General features: G+C 43.3%; 1 long non-coding RNA gene across 1 annotated transcript in view; it reads right to left on the reverse strand.

Annotated features, from left to right (window-relative positions):
• LOC311193773 overlaps positions 1-6961 on the reverse strand; it is a 37247-nt gene that overhangs the window by 20753 nt on the left and 9533 nt on the right. The gene's annotated exons all lie outside the window — the stretch shown is intronic.

The raw sequence follows: 6961 nt of genomic DNA on the forward strand, positions 1-6961 counted from the left end.
GCCAACTTGTCCTTGCTACCCTCAGATGCATCTCATCTGGACACAGGGACTTGTATTCAACAAGTGGGCTGAAATGGTCCATAACTCAATCTTTCTCTACCATGGGTAGTAATTTTCTCCCAAAAGCCCTTAGGAGTCCTTAGTTTGGGTTCCTGCCTGCCTTTGTGCCCCTGTGGTCCTCTGGGCTTGTGCAGATGAGCCTCAGCAGATGTGGAGATGGCCTCTGTGGTAGGGCTGGGAGGAGCTGGGCAGGGTATTACTCTCTTTCCCCATCCTGCTATTGTCTCTCTGAGCTCCTTTGTTGGCATACAGATGAGCTTTATCACATAACAGTCTGGGCAATGCTTCTACATTCCTCCCAGTCCATCCCTGCTTCCCACTTTTCCCCCATAATTTTTTCCATGATTTTAAGCTTGGTCAGGAGTTCCCTGTGTGGGCACACTGGCCTCCTGTCACACCTCTGACTTTCCACCCATCAGGACAGACCAACCCCGTGCTTTGAGGATATTGTCTTTGAATCAACTTGCAGTCTAGGGCTCTTTTGATGTTGTGTCCCCTGGGGTCACACCTACCAACTCTCTTGGAAAACGGAAAATTCAGTCACCAGGGTTTCTGTCACACTGCATCTATAGTTTTGTATCTTGTTTTCTTTCAGAAGGCCATTTTTCAACATTTCCAAAGCAGTAATTTCTGACTACTTGTTCTGATCATAACTTTGCCCATCCTGCTGATGAACATCTAGAAATGGGTCACTGAATCCCTGGGTTTTACAGAACTGTGACATCAATACTTCCCTAGCAAAGCACAGTGAAGCATCACTCCCCTGCTGTGCCACATCACTGAAAGACAACCCAGGCAGTGCTGGTACCCAGCACCAGAGCATTGGACTGAACTGTCCTAGGTCAAGGACTGATCTGTTGCAGACCAGACTATCCAGTGGAATGAAATAGCTTTGTGCTGATAGCCTTGATGTACTCCGCCCTGCCCTGCAGTGGTGCACAAGTATTGTACTCGAGAAACAAGAGGCAAAAGGGATGGGGGAGGGTGAAATGCCTGGCATGAGCCTCTGTGAGTAGAGAGGAAGGTTTTGCCTTGGCTGAAGACGCCTCATTTTAGATGTCACTTTGTTGTGTGCTGCTGTGCTGGTTCTTCTCTGACTCACTAGTTCAAAACTGGTGCATCAGCCTCAGGATGCAGTGCAACATTAAGCCCTTTGTAAACATGCTTCTTCACAGCATTTACACAAAAAGCATTCTGCATTGTTGTTTTCTTTTCTTTCCTCATGGCCTCAACTTCCTGCACAAATCTTCAGATGAGAAGCAAACAGACCACACATACCCAAGAGTGCATGTAGGGTAAAAAGGTCACCAACAAAGCTACGAGGCACAGTGGTGACATTTGGTCCTCCCACACTTTCCCCATGTGTGAGAACACATAGGAAAAACCCAGTACATTCCGGTCAAGAGAGCAGAATGCGTTATTGAGAGGATACGGGCGATGCGCCTGTCAGCACAGCTGATCCAGCACTCTCATTTCCCCAACTAAACCCCTCAGTAGCACATGAAACAAAATGAATAACTTCCACATGGAAAAACAGGCTGCTTGCAAGTGATACAGATAAAAGAGACAGAAAGCCCAGCTTTTTTTTAGTGGGAAAACTACAAATACTGGCTTGTGGTTGCCATTTTACAGGTATATTTTGTACTCTGGGTCCAGCAGCTTGCTGCCTTGTGGGCTGGTGGGCCTGCTCTGGCCTGCACCTCTCAGAGGAGGGCCTGTGTTCGAAGCAGCGCAGATGACTTTGGAGTTTCAATCCTACAAGCTGTAAGGGGGAGGGTTAACCCCAAAACACATCACCAGTGTGGGGCAATGTGCATTCATTCACAGCTGGATGCAGCAATAACAGTGATGGGACGTGGTATGTCTCCTACCCAAGTGACAACATGTACAGAAGCAGCTCATGGCAACTGCTCCTCTGCATACCTCTCCTTCTTCCTAGGGAAGGGCAACCTGAGCATGATATTGTTACTGACAGCAACAGTAAGATTGAAGTGGCCATATCCAGAACACTCACAGAACACAAAGTCACTTTTATAGGGAATATAGGTATCTGGTCTTGAGAAAGCAATTTCACACCACTTTCTATCCTATAATTCTTAAATATAATGATGCCTAAGACCTAACAGTGTTTCCATTTGGTCTGAAAAGTCCTAGGTGCTTAAACATAGGTGTATTGACAAGTTCGTAAGTGTCCATGAGTGACTCAGAGGCAAGTAGCCATTAAGACACTACTGATTTTTCCAATAAATTACTTCAGAGGCACCTCCTCACACAACATTGGGTAGCAATGAATCAACACACACACACACAAGCACACACAGAGAATTTTTACTTTTGAGGGTGGCTGCACAACTAATTTCTCTACCATTTTTCAGGATAATTAGACAAAGTTTTCAGGACTGAAATCTTACAGGTATGAAAAGCTGCAGGTGTCTAAAATAAAAGGGTGAAAATGCAGATACATGCATCTTAAAACTCAGCGGTCAGTCTTACGTCTACATTAGTGATGTAAACTGTTCAGTGAACTACTTAGATGTAGGTCAGGTACAAACTACATCACCATTTGAAGGAGCCAGTGATTTATTGGAATAGACCCAAGTTATAAGCCAAATGCACCAAGCCCTCAGCTTTAGTTCCTCAGAGGAAGCACAATCCACCTCTGCACTGACCACTCAGTTTGGCATCGGGCAGCAGCGCCCTGTGCTGTATATACAAGCTACAGAGGGAAACCAGGAAAGGCTTATGAACTTTCAGACAGCTTCTGTATGCAATGAGGCAGCCAGACAACAGCACACAACACCCTTTCAAAGAACTGAGAAGAAGCAGAAGAATGCTAAAAAAAAAAAAGACAAAATATTGCAATATCCAAGTAGCTGACAGAGGTCTGAAAGCCAATTACTTCCTTAATCAGCTGGATTTTATGTTGTTGCATCTGCAATAAGCCATGTCAAGTATTTACCCCAACACAGAACTCTGCATCATTGCTGTTGCATTTGCACCCTATGAAGTGGGAAAACAATTTATCTTCAGCCCAAGATAAATTATTATTATTATTTCATTTACAAATGAAAGGAGTCCTGTGCAATCACTTGGTTTGCCTGTTCTCCACCTGTCAGCCAAAAACTTGTGAATTAATTAGCCAGTTTTAACCAAAATCTAATGGACTGGCCTGCAGAACTGATGTTCATGTTATCTCTGTGAATGGAAGCCACACTGGCCTGTTCTGAGATTAACCCTCCCTGATACCTTATACTCAGACTTTAACAAATAATGAAGCATTCCATCATCAGAAGTAACCTTAAAGAGTTCACAGGAGAAGGCAATCAGAGTAGAAAATTGTGTCAAATAACATCAAAATGAGCAAGACAATACCACCATTCTGAAGAAGACAACTAGATTAACAGCAATCAACTGAGGAAAAAAAAGATCTGGGGTTGGGAAGGGAATGCTGGAGCTCAGACCATCTCCAGACAGCTCATCTGGTAAAGAGGAGCATAGCACGGTCTGTGTTCCCAGCAGTGGGAATGGCCTGTGGAAGACACGAAGGGGATGTTTTTCATTTCCTTTAGATAGACACCAGCTCAGGCTCAGAGTTAAGGCACCATTCTCTGCCAGTGCATGGATGCCAGTGCTCTAGGGTAGGTGCAGTGGGCACTGCCAGCAGGAAAACAGAGCAACTTACAGGCTAAACAACTGCCCCATATCCCAGAAGCGCTTGTGTGCTCATCGCAGAGCGCTGCTCTTGAGGATGTTGCGGGCAGAGTAATCCAGAGAAAGGAGAGCTGAACAAGATGACCAGACACCAAGTTAGGAATGCATTTTCAGCAGTAGGTGCTGAAGAGCTGAAGCCCCATGGGAAAGGACTTACATTGGAGAAGTTCATGAAGGACTGTCTCCCGTGGCCTCCAGCCAGGGTCAAACCACCACACCTGTGAAATTTGGAAGTAATAAGAAGACAAGAATCATTGCTATTCCAACAAAAGTCAGGAAAGACATGGTTTTTTTTTTAATTATTATAACAGCTTCTGCTCTTTTCAGTTCAAATTCTCTAATTTGTAATTTCTGCTATGAAGTGACAGCCAGTAATCACAGGTGTCTACAGGACTGGGAGTAGTATCATTGTAATCCATTGCATTACATTAGAACTGCCTGTTTGAAGCAGCTTTTTTTCCTATCACACAGAAAAATTCACTGCTAGTGTAACTGAGGTCACTTCTATTGCAGGCAGGGGTTTTGGTTTGCATTTCCACTGGCCTCGCAGCAGACCAGGGTGAGAAATCGAAGAGGCTCATGAGGAATGACCAAAACACAGGCAAACCACACAATCAGAACATATTCCTAACAAACTTCTTACTCACTGAGGAGGAAACATTTCTAGAGTTTCCTAGAAGCACTGAAAAGGTGCACAACATAAGCTTTCTTACTTACGTTTGCTGGTCACTGCTGTTTTGGACGGGTTCAGTCCCACCTGCTACACACCCCATTTTACCAGCAATTTCTGCCCTGAAGGATTTTTGTGTCCCCAGCCATGTTTTGGGTGCCAGAACTATCTACATTTGATGGATAATACAATAGTAAAGGATAACTCAAACTTTTGAGGGACCAGACCTTGGAAATGGCTGGGGGGTGGTTTGTTATCCCTTCCTGCCTCAAAAATACCATCTGCAGGACGTGCTCCTAGCTGCAGGAGTGGGACCTAGCTGCTTTTCTCCTACAATACTCCTACCAGTACGTAAACAGGCTGATAAATTATACATATTATAAATTTATGTATAAATTATACATAATATAGGTCCATTGTTACAGAAGTCCCATGCTAAAATACGTGGCAGCAAAGCAGAGGCTAGCAATTATGTGCCTGAAGTGTTTCTATCTATCTTCTGATATATCACACCACTTTCTAATCACAAAGATGTAGTGTAAACGTTGGTGGAAGAGTGCACACACCTTGATAAGACCCGGAATAGTTTAGATCCGGGTTAGTTTAGATTTGCTCTGTTGGGAATTCATGGTGCTCAGAGGGCTCCAGAAGCTGGTTATCAGTTTATGAGATATGGTGTTATTAAAAACAGCCATTTTCTTTACAGAAGGCAAAAATAACCTCTAGAAAAAACAGTTGAAGAAGGATAAAGATCCATGAGGCTTCTCTGCAATCTCTGTAAATCCTAAATTTGTGTTTCCTTAGGGCTCTGTTCAGCGTGCTGAATTCCTATAGAATAAAGTCAGTCAGCTTAAGCTCATCTGCTTGGGAAAACTGCTTAGGAAAGAAGTGCAATCCAGCTTGCTCTACAGACCTAAGGGGTGCAAGACCCTTGTAAAACATACAGCTTTTCACCTCCCTTCAGCCTTCTGTGCTCCCCTCCCAACATCCCTTTCAGGGACACTTCTAGTGGAAATACTTTTGGGCCAGAACATTTCCAAGGAGTCAGTTCACTTTCACATTCATACTGGAGAAGAAACCACCACCTTCTGAGCCACGGGGAGTATGTCCTTTCACTGGCTTTTTTTCTGCCTCCTCAACTCTGCTTGTTTACTCAACTCTTGCTGTTTACTCGTCCTGATTAGGCTGGCTGAAATGAGGCTCAACATTTACTTGTCTTGGACATTCCTTATGCAGTTACATAATCGGCATCAAGGACCCCTTCCAGAGCCACTGATTCTACACTCACCTTATTTATTTAAGTTTTAAATATTTTTAATTGGCTATTCAATTGTTTGACTCTTAAAAGTGGCTCTTTGACTTACTGAAGGCAAGCATCTTCAATGCCCAAAGATTGCAGTTCTATTGCATAAACCACTCAGGATAACTAGCAGGGTTTTTGCCATGAAATGGGCTTAGTTAATGAGACCGAAGAGCAGCCAGCTAAAAACACACTCAAAAAACCACTAAGGGAACAATAAAGTAAATTCAATAATGTCTCTTGTGTATAATAAAATTTCAGCCATGAATACTTTGCATTCATATTTACAGAATGATAAAAACAAGGAACAAATGAAGACCATAAACCCACTGAAAGATTATGTGAACTAATTCTTACCAAACTGTCTCCCACAGAGCTTCCTGTGCCTTTGGCAGAACCTGCAGTGGGGATCACAGAGGGGACACATGCAGTGTCATGAAGAGATAACACTGTTCTCTCTCTTGTGACCAGATGAGACTGCTAGGAAAAGACTATTTTGGTTGGAAAGGATCTGGAGTGATCATCTGGTCCAGCTGCCTGACCACTTCAGGGCTTGACAGCCCAATAGGGCACTCCAAAAGCAAATCTTCAGTTCTGAGTAAAACCCTTCCAAACTTTGCATCATTTCTCAGAGAACAGTATCATAAACATTCATTATTTGCTTAACCTATTGCTTACCAGAGGTTTTGGTCTGAGCACAGCATTTCTCAGGTCTTTTAGAGCTGTTTCATCCTAACTGGGATGTGTCACAAGTGCCTTTCTCACAGTCAACCAGGTGAAGATAAATGCTTGGTAAGCAGTTACTAACAACTTATAAATAGCAATTGTTAACAATCCATCAATAATGTACAGGTAACATTTTTCTGACATTGCATAGCTTATTTTGTTTGGATTTTGATATTGGAGTCTTGTTTTATGTTGGCTTTTGACTAAGAAAATAGAGTCACCCTATCTGGAAGGGCAATAAGTAACTAACGTCTCTCTTCCAGGACAATAAGGAACTAACTTATCTCTTCTAGAGTACACTTAATCCTTCCTTAGATGATTTCACACAACCCCATACACCCGCAATTTACACAGTAGCCTTAGAAATTAACGTGACAACCAATCCGAGCCTATCTGCTCCCATTGGGTGGTGATTTTCTGGCTACTCCAAAGCTCACGCTCGCCTCTGGTAACGTGGGATTCAACACGTGTCATTTAAAGCCGAAGTAGCTTAG

The sequence above is a fragment of the Gallinula chloropus genome, assembly GCF_964237585.1.
Source record: "Gallinula chloropus genome assembly, chromosome: 7".
NCBI lineage: Eukaryota > Metazoa > Chordata > Aves > Gruiformes > Rallidae > Gallinula > Gallinula chloropus.